Consider the following 14,504-nt stretch of genomic DNA (forward strand, 5'->3'; position numbering starts at 1 on the left):
GCAGTTTGGTCAGATTCATGTTTGTAGCTTCAAGAACACTGTCTAACCATCTCATCCTCTGTCGTCCTCTTCTCCTTGTGCCCTCCATCTTTCCCAACATCAGGGTCTTTTCCAGTGAGTCTTCTCTTCTCATGAGGTGGCCAAAGTATTGGAGCCTCAGCTTCACGATCTGTCCTTCCAGTGAGCACTCAGGGCTGATTTCCTTAAGAATGGATGCGTTTGATCTTCTTGCAGTCCATGGGACTCTCAAGAGTCTCCTCCAGCACCATAATTCAAAAGCCTTTTTACCGAGATCAGTGATGAAGTTTCAATCAAGGGGATGGAGAAATCAGTCACCATCACTGTCTGTGGCAGCATCTCCACAGCAAATGCGACATGTGCACCAGCCTGCAGTGGTTCTACTGTGGTAGACGGGAGAGGTGGGTGGGAGGGGAAAGACTCCAGAAATGAGTGCTGGTTATTTGTCTCAGCCAGCCAACAGAGAACTGCGCAAGCACAAAACCCACCAGAGAAGACTGGCAGATATCTCTGATCCCACATAGCTCTGATCCCTTATTTCAGATCAAAGTTTCAAAATGCGCAATGAAGGTCCCATATTTTAATTTAAGCACTTCAGCTACACATTTTTGGAAATGTCATCCAGTTGTCCCTTACTAGGAGGAAGAGGGCCTGCATAGCTGGGGAGCTGGGAGTTGTCCCTAACAACTCAATTGCCTCAGGAGACCAGATGCATTGACATGCATTGTCAGACCTTATGATAGGGATTTTTGCATATGCTAACAGGGGGCACTGGTCCCAATGCGGCCCCAACAGGCTGTGCCTCTTGATAAGGGACTTGCTAGAGATAATAAAAAATGGAACCCAGGATTCAGAGCAGAAGCTTTGTGGACGCAAGAGATGGCCATTTCCAAATTGCTTGTTCCAAATTACTTTCTACCCACCTCCCTCAATTTAAGGTTCTCTGTATGCGCACGCACACCCACAGGTGTGCTTTCAGGGCAACAGAGGAAATTGGTAGGGCAGGCAGTGGAAAGCGATAAATACGGCAAGAGCATTTGCATATAATAAAGTGACGTTTGAGCGAAAGAAGGAAAGCAGTAATGCGGGCAGGATGCTGGCAGTGAACACGGGGTGGCACCTGGAGTTTAAATAGAGGTCAGTGGCAACAAGGCAGATTGGGAACCTTATTGGCCTCCAAGAGTGGCAGAGCCAGGTCAGAATGGGGCCAGTTTTGAAAAATGCTTGTTGGACTTCAAATATTATTCACTTCACTTTGGCCTCATGGCCCTGAAGCTAGGGCCCCACAGTACTGTGAGGAAGTCTACATGAAAATGAGATTCAGGCTGCATTTGTGAGGGTGGGGGAGTCACTTCAGTAACCAGAAATGCTGGTTACTGGGCAAGGATGGCGAGCCTGTAGCCCTCCTGATGTTGTGGGACTCTAACTCCCATCGGCCTCAGCCACCATGATCAGTGGTCAGGGAAGGTGGGAGGTGTAGTCCAACAATAGCTGGTTCCCACCTCTGACCTAGAGGGAGATAAGCCTGTTGCCCTGATGGCAGATTGTATGAGGCAACTGTGCACAGAGTTATGGGGTTCTACCCTTAGCAACTCCTGGGGTTTATTTTGCAGCCTTAAGAGTCGAAGATTGTCCCTCCTAATCCAATTGTACAAAGGGTTAATGGGTAGCATCTTGCCCAAGGCCCCAAAGCAATCTTTGGTGAAGCTGGGACATGGAAAGTAGATCTTCCTGTTCCCAGTGAAGCTCTCTGTCCAATAGACCAAACTGGTTTTGCAGTCAAGACTTCATTTTCTAAGCTACTTTGTAGGATGGAATGATTTCTCTGGATCCTCGTGAACCTAACTGGAATGATGAGGTGTTAGCTCATTAGTAGAGAACCTGCTTTGCACCCAGGTTCAAGCCCCAGTGTCTGCAGACAGGGAGGGGAAAGATCCCTGCCTGTAATCCTGGGGCGCTCCTGCCAGTTAGAGTAGACAATACTGAGTTAGATGAACAAACCGTCTGGCTTGTCATAAGGCAGCTTGGTGTCCCCCTGTGCTGGGGGTTAGGGAAACAGAATGTATTTTCTAGGAATCCTCTGGGTTTTTATCCCCTGGGACTCTGAAATATAAGGGGCAGCCCTCCCCAAACCCTTAAATAACAAGTCTTCTGGAAACTGAGGTGCTGGTGCCAGATCTATCTTCAGGCCAATCTTCGGTCTCATTTGAAAGTGAGTTTGAATAAAATAAAAGCCAGAAGGATCAACCTTCAGCGGCTTGGAAGCTGGATGCTGAATCCCTTTTTATCTTGCACAGATCATAGAATAATCGGAAGCTCCTGCATACTGCGATTGCATTTCAGCCCCCAGGCTAGTGGGGGTTGGCTGCTTCTTTCTGGGTCCCCCCTCCCCTCCCCTGCAATACAAATGTAATTGTTTTTTGTCCAGAGGGGAACAATGTGAAAATAAGAATCCGAGGTGACCGTGTGTGCTTTATTTGGGTTGTTATTTTTCCTCGCCATTTTCAATGCATTAAGAGTAGCATATTCGTCGCCTCAATAATCCCCCTCTATTATTGCAAAAACCGTGGTGTCGGGTCCAATTACGTCAAAAGAACGTTTTGGTGTTTTGCTTCTTTTTGGGAGGGGGGAACGGGCTAGGAAGGAGAGGAGTGGGAGGTGAGCAAAGAAAAAAAAGCGATGAAACCCAACACTATGTGAAATAAGTCCAAGAAGTCCTTTTTTTATTCGTGTGCGTACTGGGCCCCTTGCAACCGTGGGGAGGGCAGGATTGATGAAAGCATTTTCGCATTGTGCAGATGGCAAGGATAAATATTAACCTCTCCATTCCCAACCACCCTCCAGTGTCTTCCCTGAAACACACAATTCCCATCTGGTTTTCAAAAATGCAACGCCCTGGGAACCATCTGCATGCTGGAAGATGGTCCCCTAATGCGAGTATAAATGAGAAAGAACTGCTTCAGGAAGGGGCGTGGCAATGCACTTTGGAATGCTTGTTAATCCAATGCAATTTTCCCTTCTGTTAACACAATAGTTCTTTTACGAGGAGAGCAAATTCAGATGGCTCCCTGAGCTGCAGTCTCAGGCAGAGTTCTTAGAGCACTGAGTTAGGGATACTGCCAGATTCTACCCAGCAGGCATCTGGGCAGGAACCCCCAAGTACCAGTGAGGGTATAAGCATTTTCAGAATGCCTTGTTGTAGCAGGTTCTGGGCCCGCTCAGTCCCTCAAATCTCTGTAGACGAGGGATAGATGGATGGATGAGGACATTTCACCCCTCCCATATCCAAGAATCTGCTGATGAGTCTGGTGATTTTCCAGAGAGGAGGGGCGGTGTTCTGCTCTCTACTTATTCCGCTCCAGCCTAACATCAGTCAGTCAGTGTGTCGGAGAGAGAGAGACTGAGTGTTAGAGATTGTGTGTATAGATAAGGTTGCTGCTAAGAGCAGCTGCAGACACTCAGTGCAGTTCAGTTTTTTAGTTTAGACCTCATTTAGCTCTGTATATAGTTGTGTATTATAGTTGTAGATAGAATAAAGAAGATATTTTACAGAGCTGCTCTCCAAGTCATTTATGCTCTGCTACACTCTGCTGTGCGACGACTGTCTTCTTGTGGGAGTGAATCCGGTGCTCACAACACTAAGCTGTGAGTCCACAGCACTTTGACCAGTTCCTGTGCAGAAGGTGGTCTCTGGAAGTGCTACCCAGCTCGCCTGGCCCAGTCGGGTTTGAAGTGGATGAGTCCAGTTAGTGGCACTGGCTCAAGGGCGATGCTGACAGGATGGATGGATTGACCAATCAATCAATCAATCAATCAAATTTCTGTTCATGTCAGTTCTGGATGTGTTCATAAGTCTATTCTGTCCCCTGTTGGAAGTGTAACAGAAGAGATCATTCCATGTGAAACTTAAGAGTTAATTATTTTTCCAGTAAACTGCCTAACTGGGGAGCGGGGTGTTGCTTAGCAACCAGAATAGGCAGAATGGTTGGTACTAGCATGTGCCCTGATTGGCAATGTAGTCCTAAGGGAGTTTTGCCTTGATATGACCATTGAGAATTCTTGGAGAATAGATGAGGTCCCTGCAGACTGCAGGTGGGCAAATCTTGTCTTCAAAAAGGGGGGAAAAGAAGCCCCAGTAACAGCCAACCCCTGAGGTTGACACTGATACCAGGAAAGGTCCTAGAACAGGTAATTCAATAATCGGCCTGTAAGCATTTAGAAAAGGATGCTGTGATTACTAAGACCCAGTATGGGGTTCTCAAAAATAAGTCATGCTAGACCAATCTGATTTCTTTGTTTGATGGAATTACAAACTTGGTGAATCATGAGAATGCTGTGGACATAGTGTATCTTGATTTTAGTAAGGCTTTTCACAAAGTCCCCCATGATATTCTCGCAAGGAAGCTGGTAAAATGTGGGTTGCATAATTTGCTGATGAGATCAAACTTGGAGGGGTAACTAATGATGTAAAAGACAGGATCAGAATTCAAAATGACCATTACAGATTGGAGCATAGCTAACAAAATGTTTTTCAATTAGGTACGAAAAACCAGATGCACAAATATAAGATGGGGGACCCTGGCTTACTAGCAGTACATGTGAAAAGGATCTAGGGTTATTGGTGGACCACAAGCTTAAAATGAGCCAACAGTGTGATGCATCAGCAAAAAAAGTTAATGCTATTCTAGGCTGCATCAACAGAAGTATAGCGTCCAGATCAAGGGAAGTTATTGTCAGGAGCGTCCTACATGTGAGTAGGCATCAGAGAGACACACATGCCCGACTGGCATGTTCTCTCCCTCCTGGTCATTCGTTCGGGAGCTTCAAAAGCGTTCTCCAGCCCGAACATCACAGCGACTGACATCTCTGAGAGCCATCAGCACACTTCAGGATTCTGCAGAGTGTTGGGAGTTCGCGTGACAGACTCAGCAGCACAACATTTTGGCTAAACTACTTTATTTACATATAATAAACTCGGAGCATTCTGACTCAGCTCCTTCCTCTTTCTCATCAGACAGCAAAGAGAGGGAACAAAGGACAATAGTCCCACATCACGGAACACAGTAATACAAACATCCTGTCTCCGTCACTTCCCACACTGTGGAATGAAAACATACACCGTCATGTGGTAGAAGCAATCCCATGACTGCAAACACAGGGCAAGAATCCTAACAGTCATAGTCCCACTCTAATATGCTTTGGTCAGACCACACCTGGAATACTCTGTCCAATTCTGAGCACCACAATTTAAGAAGGATGTTGACAAGCTGGAACATGTGCAGATGATCAAGGGTCTAGAAGCCAAGCCTTACGAGGAGCCCTTGAAGGAGCTGGGTATGTTTAGCCTGGAAAAGAGGAGACTGAGAGGAGATATGATATCTGAAGGGCTGTCACATAGAGGATGGAGCAAGCTTGTTTTCTCCTCCTCTGGAGAGTAGGACTCGAACCAATGGCTTCAAGTTAGAAGAAAGGAGATTCCGACTAAACATACAGAAAAACTTTCAGACAGTAATGGCTGTTTAACAGTGGAACAGTCTCCTTTGGGACGTTGTGGGCTCTCCTTCCTTTGAGGTTCTCAAGCAGAGGTTGGATGGCCATCTGTCATGGATACTTTAGTTGAGATTCCTGCATTGTAGGGGGTTGGACTAGATGACCGTTGGGTCCCTTCCAACTCTATGATTCTATGTGACATGTCTCCAGATGCAGGAAGAAACTGGTAGCTGAATAGACCTCTCTCTCTGCTGTGGAAGATTTCAATGGCAGGATAAGGCAGGGTGGGTGCCCTTCTCCATTTTTGGAGGAAAGCTCAGTGAGAGAACAGGGTTACCTTGGGAAGCATCAGCAGAACTTGGACAGCAATGCATTAGAATGAGGGAATGTCAGTGAAGCGACCGTGGAGGGCAGGGAACAGGGATTCCTAGCAGGTGAGCTCAGGTCTTCAGGTGGAGGTGCTTCTGTGAGTGTTGAGGCTGCCAGCCCCACTGCCCTATTTGTGTCTCTCATTGACACCTCTGCAGGAGCGAAGAAGCATCTGCTCCTTGGTGCTAAAGCAGGGAATTAATGTGCATGGTGAATAGAATTGGGCCTGGGGTCCACTCAGTAGTGGGAGAATTATCAAACCTTGTTGGTGTGTGGGCCTTAATTTATCTTCTCTTCATTCTGTTAAGAAAAGAAACAGCATCAAGCCATGGTTATTTTAAGCTCTGGTTGGCTCCATGTAAGCTTCTGCTTTGCTCTTTGTAAGCCATTTTGTCTGCTCCCCACGCCCCACAAGGCGATGCAAATCCCATGAGAACAGGACCTGACCCTGGGGTAAGGAGGTGGAAGAAAGCAAGGAATGTCCACATGTTACAGAAAGAATACTGGGACCTGTAGTTTGTTAAAAAGGTAAAGGTAAAGGTAAAGGTAAAGGTAAAGGTAAAGGACCCCTGACAGTTAAGTTCAGTTGCTCTGTAGACTGAGGGAGCCGACGTTTGTCCGCAGACAGTGGCCACCATGACTAAGCCACTTCTGGAGAACCAGAGCAGCACACAGAAACGCCTTTTACCTTCCCGCCAGAGTGGTACCTAATTATCTACTTGCACTTTGACGTGTTTTCGAACTGCTAGGTGGGCAGGAACCGAGCAACGGGAACTCACCCAATTGCGGGGATTCGAACCCCCGACCTTCCGATCGGCAAGCCCTAGGCTCAGTGGTTTAGACCACAGCACCACCCACGCCCTGCTGTTCCCAGAATTCTTTGGTGGGAGAGTGCCTTAAATGTATGGCATGTACCGGTATGTAGCCTGACAGGTTTGGCTCATTCCAAATAGTTTGCAGAGTCTGCACCTTATCTCTTGAGGAACTTTGAAGTGTCAGGCATAGCTCTAATGGCTTTAGCCCAAACGTAGCAGAGTTTTCCTGCACAGCGAAGAAGCTAGTTGAGGTGGAAATGACTAGTCAGCTAGACTCAGAATAACTATTTACAGGATTTATTAAAAGGGAAAAGAAACCAGCAGAGTTTCTGCATACAAAACAAAGCAAAATAAATCCTTTCTTTCTCTCTCTCTCTCTCTCAACCATATACAGCACTCCTACTCCTAACACACCTACCACACCAAACTGTGCTAGCATTCGCAGATAACAGAGTTGAGTGCTGGTCGTTAACCAATCAGAGTCAGTAGTTTCTAGGTCAAGCAGACCTTGGCTTTCTGCCAAGAGTAAATTGACACTGCCTTGAGTTAATTGTGTGAAGCCAGAATCTGTAAGTTTCCATGAGAATCAATTAACAGAAACTGAACACCCCCTCACAGATTCTGCTGGACAATTAACATCAAATAACACCTATGTAGGAGATTATTTTTCCAGCAAACCTAAACTCTTGCACATTTGCTTGTTCTTTATCTTTGCCAATGGTTTAGTTAATACATCTGCTACATTTTCTTCACTTGATACATAAGTACATGTGATTATATTGTCTTGTACACAGCAACGCACATTTTGGTATTTTACAGAGATATGTTTGGAACGTGATTTGAAACCCTCTGTTTTACTTAAGGTTATACAAGCCTGATTATCAATGTAAACTTGTACTGGTTCTCCACAATTTACATTTAAATCTGCTAACAAATGCTTGAAATAAATCACCTCGTTGCACAATTCACTCAATGCGGCATACTCTGATTCCGTTGATGACACACTTACAATGTCTTGCTTGCGTGACCGCCAGCTGATTAAAGCTCCACCGACCATTATGACTAGTCCTGTGACAGATTTTCTATCTGGCAAATTTCCCCAGTCACTATCACAATAGCAAACCAACATTTCATCCTCTGAAGAATTTAATTGTAACTTATAGCCAATTGTCTGTTTGAGGTATCTCAGAACTTGTTTTACCCCTTTCCAGGCATTTAGTGTGGGTTTTGAGACCAATCTACTTAATATGCCTACTGCGTAGCTAATATCAGGTCTGGACCACTGTGCTAGATACAATAAACTTCCAATTACAGAATGATATACATCAGGATGTTCAAATTCAGGACTCTCATCTATATGAAGTGTTTTTATGAAACCTGGATCCATAGGCACCACTGCCCCTTTGCAATCCTGCATCCTGTATGTAGTCAGTAGTTGTTTAACTTTGTTCTGCTGACTAATTAGGCAGCTGCCATCTTGGGCCCAGCACACTTCCAACCCTAGATATGTCCTAACCGGGCCTAAGTCTTTCATTTTGAACTTACTGGACAATTGCTTGGCAAACCTTTTAGTTTGTTTATCAGTTTTGCAAGCATACAATACATCATCTACATAAATCAGACAAAACTCTTGATCACTGCCTGTACCACGTACATAAACGCAATTGTCAGCTGTACTCTGCTTGAAACCAAATGACACTAAGGCCTCATGGAAACATTTGTTCCAAGATCTTGCAGCCTGTTTGAGACCATATAGAGCTTTGTTTAATTTCAACACTCTATTGGAACCTGTCTCATAACCAGGCGGTTCAGCTAGATACAGGTCTTCTGATATTGGTGCATGTAAATATGCAGTCTGGATATCAAAATGGTTTAACAAGAGTTTTCTCTTTGCTCCAAGCGTTAGAATCAACCTTACACTTTCCGCCTTAGCAGTAGGGGAAAAAATCTCGTCATAATCTTTTCCAGGCCTCTGAGAGTATCCTTGAGCCACTAAACGAGCTTTGTATTTGTACTTTCCTGTCACCAGAGGTTTAAGTTTGTACACCCACCTGCAGCCTACAATCTTTGCCCCCTCAGGCGCTGCTACTGGTGTAAAGACCTTGTGCTCATTCAGAGAGGACATCTCTTCCTCCATTGCCTGTTTCCAGAGCTCTGCCTCCTCTTTTGGTAACTTTAACACCTCCTGAAAACTCTTGGGCTCTGCAATTACACTAAACACATTTGCAGTATCCGGAGAAAAACGCACCGGAGGCACTCCTTTGTTTTGTCTTTTAGATCTTCTGGGAGAAATTTTTTCTTCTGACCCACTTTCCTCCTCAGAACTACGACCTCTCTTTTGTTGCTTAGCAACTGGTCTCTGGCTAATTCCACTTTCTTGAGAGCTCTTATCTGAACTTTCCTCCCCCTCAGACTCCGATTCTCTATGTTTACCTTCAGAGTCATGAAGCTCCTGAGAAGGTTCAAACCAAACCTCAGTATTGGCATGTAGTCTCTCCCAGCCACTATGTTCACAAAAACTGGCATTCCTGGAGATCACAATGCCATTTGTCCCTTCAGCAAAACGGAAACCTTTTCCCAGCTCCTGGTAACCCACAAACACTAACTGTTTGGTCTTAGGATCTCCCTTCTTTCTCATTTGTTTTGGAATTAATACCCAGGCTTTTGATCCAAACACATGCAAATGGTCAATTTTGGGTTTTTTGTGAAACAATTTAAAGTACGGAGTTGTACCTATTGTTTGATGAAAGAGCCTATTTTGGAGATAACACGCGGTGAGCATGCTCTCCCCCCAATAAGACATGGGCAAATCAGCATCATCAAGCATGGCAAACATCATATCTTGTAAAGATCTATGTTTTCGTTCTGCAACGCCATTCTCCTCTGGGGAAAAAGAGTTCGTTTTTCTATGCCCAATGCCACGCTTTTGTAACCAATCTCTAAAAGCATTTGACATAAATTCGCCACCTCTGTCCGTCTGAATCCTTTTGAGTTTAGTGGACAGAAATCTTTCCACAGATGCCACCCAGCCTTTAAACTTAGTGAACACGTCACCCTTATTCTTCATGGGAAAAACCCAAGAGTAACGCGTGGCGTCATCCACAATTGTTAATGAAAAACGCGATCCACCCCTGCTTACAGGAAATGGACCAATTACGTCCATGTGAACCAGCTGTAGCGGTGACTCACTAACTCTGTCACTTCTGGGGTAAGAGACTCTGTGGGTTTTAACCTTTTTACAAACATTACAATCAAGGTACTTGTTACAACTCTTCAAATTACCCCCATCAGCCAATTCAGACATTTTTAGTACACTTTTCCAGCCAGCATGCCCCATTTTCCTATGCAATAAGTGCACACAGTTGTCATGTATAGCTTTGTTATTCACTGCAGGCTGAGATTTACTGACTGCTGCTGCAACTTGAGATCCTGCTTTAAGCCAAAACAAGCCTCCCTCTGACTTAGCAGTGCCTAAAATCTCACCAGCCTTCTTAATAATGCAACTGTCTCCTTCAAAATACACTTTAAACCCAGCTTTTAGCAAACAGTCTACAGACATCAGATTGCTCCTTAATGAAGGTACACAAAGTACATTTTGCAGGCATTCACGAAGACAAGGAACAAAAACTGCACCCCCCAAAATCACTTCGGAAGTACTTCCGTCTGCTAGAGTCACCTGGCTGCGCTGTGCTGAGTTCTTGGAAACAAACAATTCATCTGAATTTACGATGTGCCGAGACGCTCCTGAATCGACCACCCAGACAGCTTGTTTCTCATCAGCAATCTTGACCTCTGCGGTCACCAGCTGAGCCGACTGTTTTCGTTTGAAGAATTTCTTTTTACGCTGCTGCTGCTGCTGCTGCTGATCTCGTCTCTGCTCCTGCACCGGCCACTGAGACTTGACCAACTCCGGACATTGTCGTTTTAGATGCGCTGAAGACCCACAGCGGAAACAACGCCTAACAGCAAACGCTGACTCCTCACCGGTACGCTGCTTTTGCGTCACCTCTGGCACGGCATGAGAACTCCTTCCAAACCGCCCGCCTGTAGAAGCCTCTGCAGCAAACGACCTTTCTTGCCTCTTCTGCCATTCTTCAATCAAACGCCCAGTGACATAACTGACTGATAAATCACGCTCCTGTAAACCTTCTAGAGACAAAACTAAATTATCCCAGCTTTCCGGGAGAGAACTCAAAATAATAGCCACCTTCTCCTGCTGGTCTAACGCACAGTCTCTTTCCTGTAGCGCAACAAACTTTAACTGTAAACTGTGTAGGTGTTCCTGCATTGTAACCCCAGGCTGTAACATTGCCTTGTACAATGCCTTGCGAATGAACAGCTTGGAAACCGCTGTCTCATGCACATGGAGTTCTTTAAGTGCTTGCCACACACCTCTAGCTGTCTTGATTCCCCTCACATACGGCAACTGGGAATCTTCCAGCCCCAAGACAATTGTGGCCCTTGCTCTTTGGTCTTTATCGAGGTCTTCATCATCAGGCTTCGCAGGAAACTTACTCACCACTTGCCAGAGACGATCCCTCTGCAGCACTGCCTGCATGCGTTCCGACCACAGCAAGTAATTGGAGTCATTCAGACGCTCAAAAGCCATCTGAACTGGTTGTGAGGCCATCTTGAGAGCGATGTCCCTGGAACCCGGAACCAGCTACTCACGACCACCGAGAGAGAAAACAGGAACCACAGCAACCAGCATTCACACGCTGCGTCTGTTGTCCTTGTGTCCACTGCGTCACCAGCTCACAACAGTCAGGAACCAACCAGTGTCTGGAACTTCTGGAACTTCTGGAACCAACACCGTTGATGCTGACACCACCACAACTCAGGCTGGCAGCACAATACCCATAACCTCATGGAACTTTGAAGTGTCAGGCATAGCTCTAATGGCTTTAGCCCAAACGTAGCAGAGTTTTCCTGCACAGCGAAGAAGCTAGTTGAGGTGGAAATGACTAGTCAGCTAGACTCAGAATAACTATTTACAGGATTTATTAAAAGGGAAAAGAAACCAGCAGAGTTTCTGCATACAAAACAAAGCAAAATAAATCCTTTCTTTCTCTCTCTCTCTCTCTCAACCATATACAGCACTCCTACTCCTAACACACCTACCACACCAAACTGTGCTAGCATTCGCAGATAACAGAGTTGAGTGCTGGTCGTTAACCAATCAGAGTCAGTAGTTTCTAGGTCAAGCAGACCTTGGCTTTCTGCCAAGAGTAAATTGACACTGCCTTGAGTTAATTGTGTGAAGCCAGAATCTGTAAGTTTCCATGAGAATCAATTAACAGAAACTGAACACTCCTCACCTCTTGTGGATTCTCTAGCTGCCTGGTGTAATCAGATGCCTGCCTCCACAACTAGATGCATAAACAGGAGCTGAGGCTGGGGTAGACAGTGTTAATTAGCTAAATATTTGGAGATGGGTTTATGAGGTGCCTTGGAATCTTCAAACAGCCGCTGCCAGGATTGTGATAACCGCTGGGGGACAGGCAGGACTTTCAGCTGTTTGCCTACTTCTCGGTTTTGCTAATGGCACTCAGGGATCTGGTGTTAATTAAAATTAAATAGTGTGGCTTGTACCTTTCACTGATCAGTACTCCATCATAACATTGTTGTCACTAATACACCGGGGTGTGTGTGTGTGTGTGTGTGTGTGTGTGTGTGTGTGTCATTTCTTCCCAACACACTTGGAGGAGTGCCAGGACATTTTCAGTGCAGGTATAAGGAGCCTGTGGCCCTCTAGGTGCCATTGGACTAACAAGCTCAGCCAGGATGGCCCAAAGGCCAGGCATGATGGCAGTTATAGTCCAGCAATGCCTGGAGGGCCCACCCCTCTTCTAAAAAGGGACAATCAGGGATGGAGCATCTTAAAATTAAGGGCAATGAAATCTGAATTGGGTATTCATCTAAGAGACACCTGATTTCCACTGCCCAGGCATAAAAACAATGAAATTGGTCTTACAGGATGTGATGCTGCTGGGGGTGCTTCCAAACTAGTGCTTTTAACAGCATCCACATGACATTATTGGCATCAGTATCCTACCCTGTCTCCCTCCCATTTTATATAGATTTAGAGTTTCTGTGAAAATCTTTCTACCTGCCCTAGGGGGACTCACCAAGCCCTACTATGTTAAATATGTATTCTGTATTTGACCTCCTTTGTAATGTTTTACAGTGGTACCTCGGGTTACAGTCGTTTCAGGTTACATATGCTTCAGGTTACAGACTCCGCTAACCCAGAAATAGTACCTTGGGTTAAGAACTTTGCTTCAGGATGAGAACAGAAATCATGCTCCGGCAGCGCGGTGGCAGCAGGAGGCGCCATTAACTAAAGTGGTGCTTCAGGTTAAGAACAGTTTCAGGTTAAGAACAGACCTCCAGAACGAATTAAGTACTTAACCTGAGGTACCACTGTATTTTGAAACCTTTAAGATAATATTTTAGTTTTCTGTTATGTTACTTTGACTGTATACTCTATATTTGACTTTCTTCAGATTGTTTTATTTATGTTTTATTGATTTAATATGCTGTAAACCACTTTGAGACTTTTCTTTAAAATATAAAGCAGTATAGAAATTTTTAAAATAAGATAAAATAAAAACAAACAAACCTTGTTGCCAATGACCCGCAATGCCTGAAATACCCATTTGCACTATAAAGTCCCCATCTGGAAGCACCCTCCAATCTCTGAAAGAAAACAAATATCAGGGAGCTCAAAATGGTGAGTACACTCAGCGCTCAGCATATCTGGGATTTGTGGTTGGCGGAGCAAAGGGATGGAAGCTGGTTTCTTGATGCATTTGAATCAGCACCTTTCTTTTTGCTAAATTAAATACTGAATAAAAGTAGGTTCCAGATCTGGAATGGAGGGCCGTTGTCACAGTAAGTGGAGAGAGAGAGAGAGAGAGAGAGAGAGAGATGTGGAAATCAGGAGAGCCTTGAGCCCAATTAAGGGGTGAGAACAAGGGTATCCCTTCTGCTCAGGACAGGGCTATGGAGCCCCCCTCCCCACAGCTCTGGGGAAATCCCCAGATCTTGTGGGAATATTAAGGAAGGTAGGAGAGGATATATTGTTTTGATATTATCCCTCCTCACTCATGCTCATGAGTAAACAGCAGAGCACATTCCCTTTGCAACTTATTGGAAGCAAGTTGATGATTCATTAGAATCCTGTAATTAAGTAATTCAGTTTGGCTTGTCCAGTCTGGAGTGTTCCTGGTAAGTTTCCCCTTTATTTCCCTCTTAAAATAAAGTAAGAATAAAGTTTTACTCACATTCAGTTCACAGCAGTAATCTGAAGTCAGGCTTTATCTTGTGGTTACAGTGAGAAGAAGTCTGAGCTACATCTCAGACTTCCTGCTTGTGAAGGCTGAGCCATGCGCTGGCTAAGAGCCAGGAGAGCAAGAGGCCAAAGGTCCAAGAGAGAGATGGTTGTGTGGCCAACCCTTTTATCTGGTCAGCTAGGGCCATGCCCATCTACTTGGTCACACACAGGGGGAGGAAACTCCAGAACAGGTATGACAGGAAGTGTCTGGAGCCACATTCCCCTGTGTGTCCATTCTAGGCAAAAGGAAAATGCTGTACTTGACTGCTCTAGTAATAATGTACATCCCACAGATCTGAATCAAAACGTTGGAGGTGAGTAGTGAGGAGCAGGAGATGATGCTTTTGCCTCCTGCTTGCTACTTCCCTGGGACCTTGCAGCAACAAATGTCAGTTCCACATGCAGCCAGTTCCATGTGCCAGGAGCCTGGGCTGTGGGATCCTTGGCTCACACAAAATCATTATCTCATGATTTAA

The 14,504-nt window shown here is 45.2% G+C and overlaps 2 long non-coding RNA genes across 2 annotated transcripts; both read right to left on the reverse strand.

Moving 5' to 3' along the window:
• Positions 1-6,020: 6,020 nt before the first annotated feature.
• Positions 6,021-14,109, reverse strand: LOC310671947. The gene is made up of 3 exons (XR_014508305.1): positions 13,979-14,109; positions 13,315-13,391; positions 6,021-6,177 (listed from the first exon to the last, which is right to left on the reverse strand). It is a non-coding gene; the product is annotated as an uncharacterized lncRNA (long non-coding RNA).
• LOC310670035 lies at positions 7,347-10,304 on the reverse strand. Its single transcript, XR_014507490.1, has 2 exons — positions 8,719-10,304; positions 7,347-8,480 (listed from the first exon to the last, which is right to left on the reverse strand). It is a non-coding gene; the product is annotated as an uncharacterized lncRNA (long non-coding RNA).
• Positions 14,110-14,504: the final 395 nt, after the last annotated feature.

Source organism: Podarcis tiliguerta (genome assembly GCF_965153285.1).
Source record: "Podarcis tiliguerta genome assembly, chromosome: 2".
Lineage (NCBI taxonomy): Eukaryota > Metazoa > Chordata > Lepidosauria > Squamata > Lacertidae > Podarcis > Podarcis tiliguerta.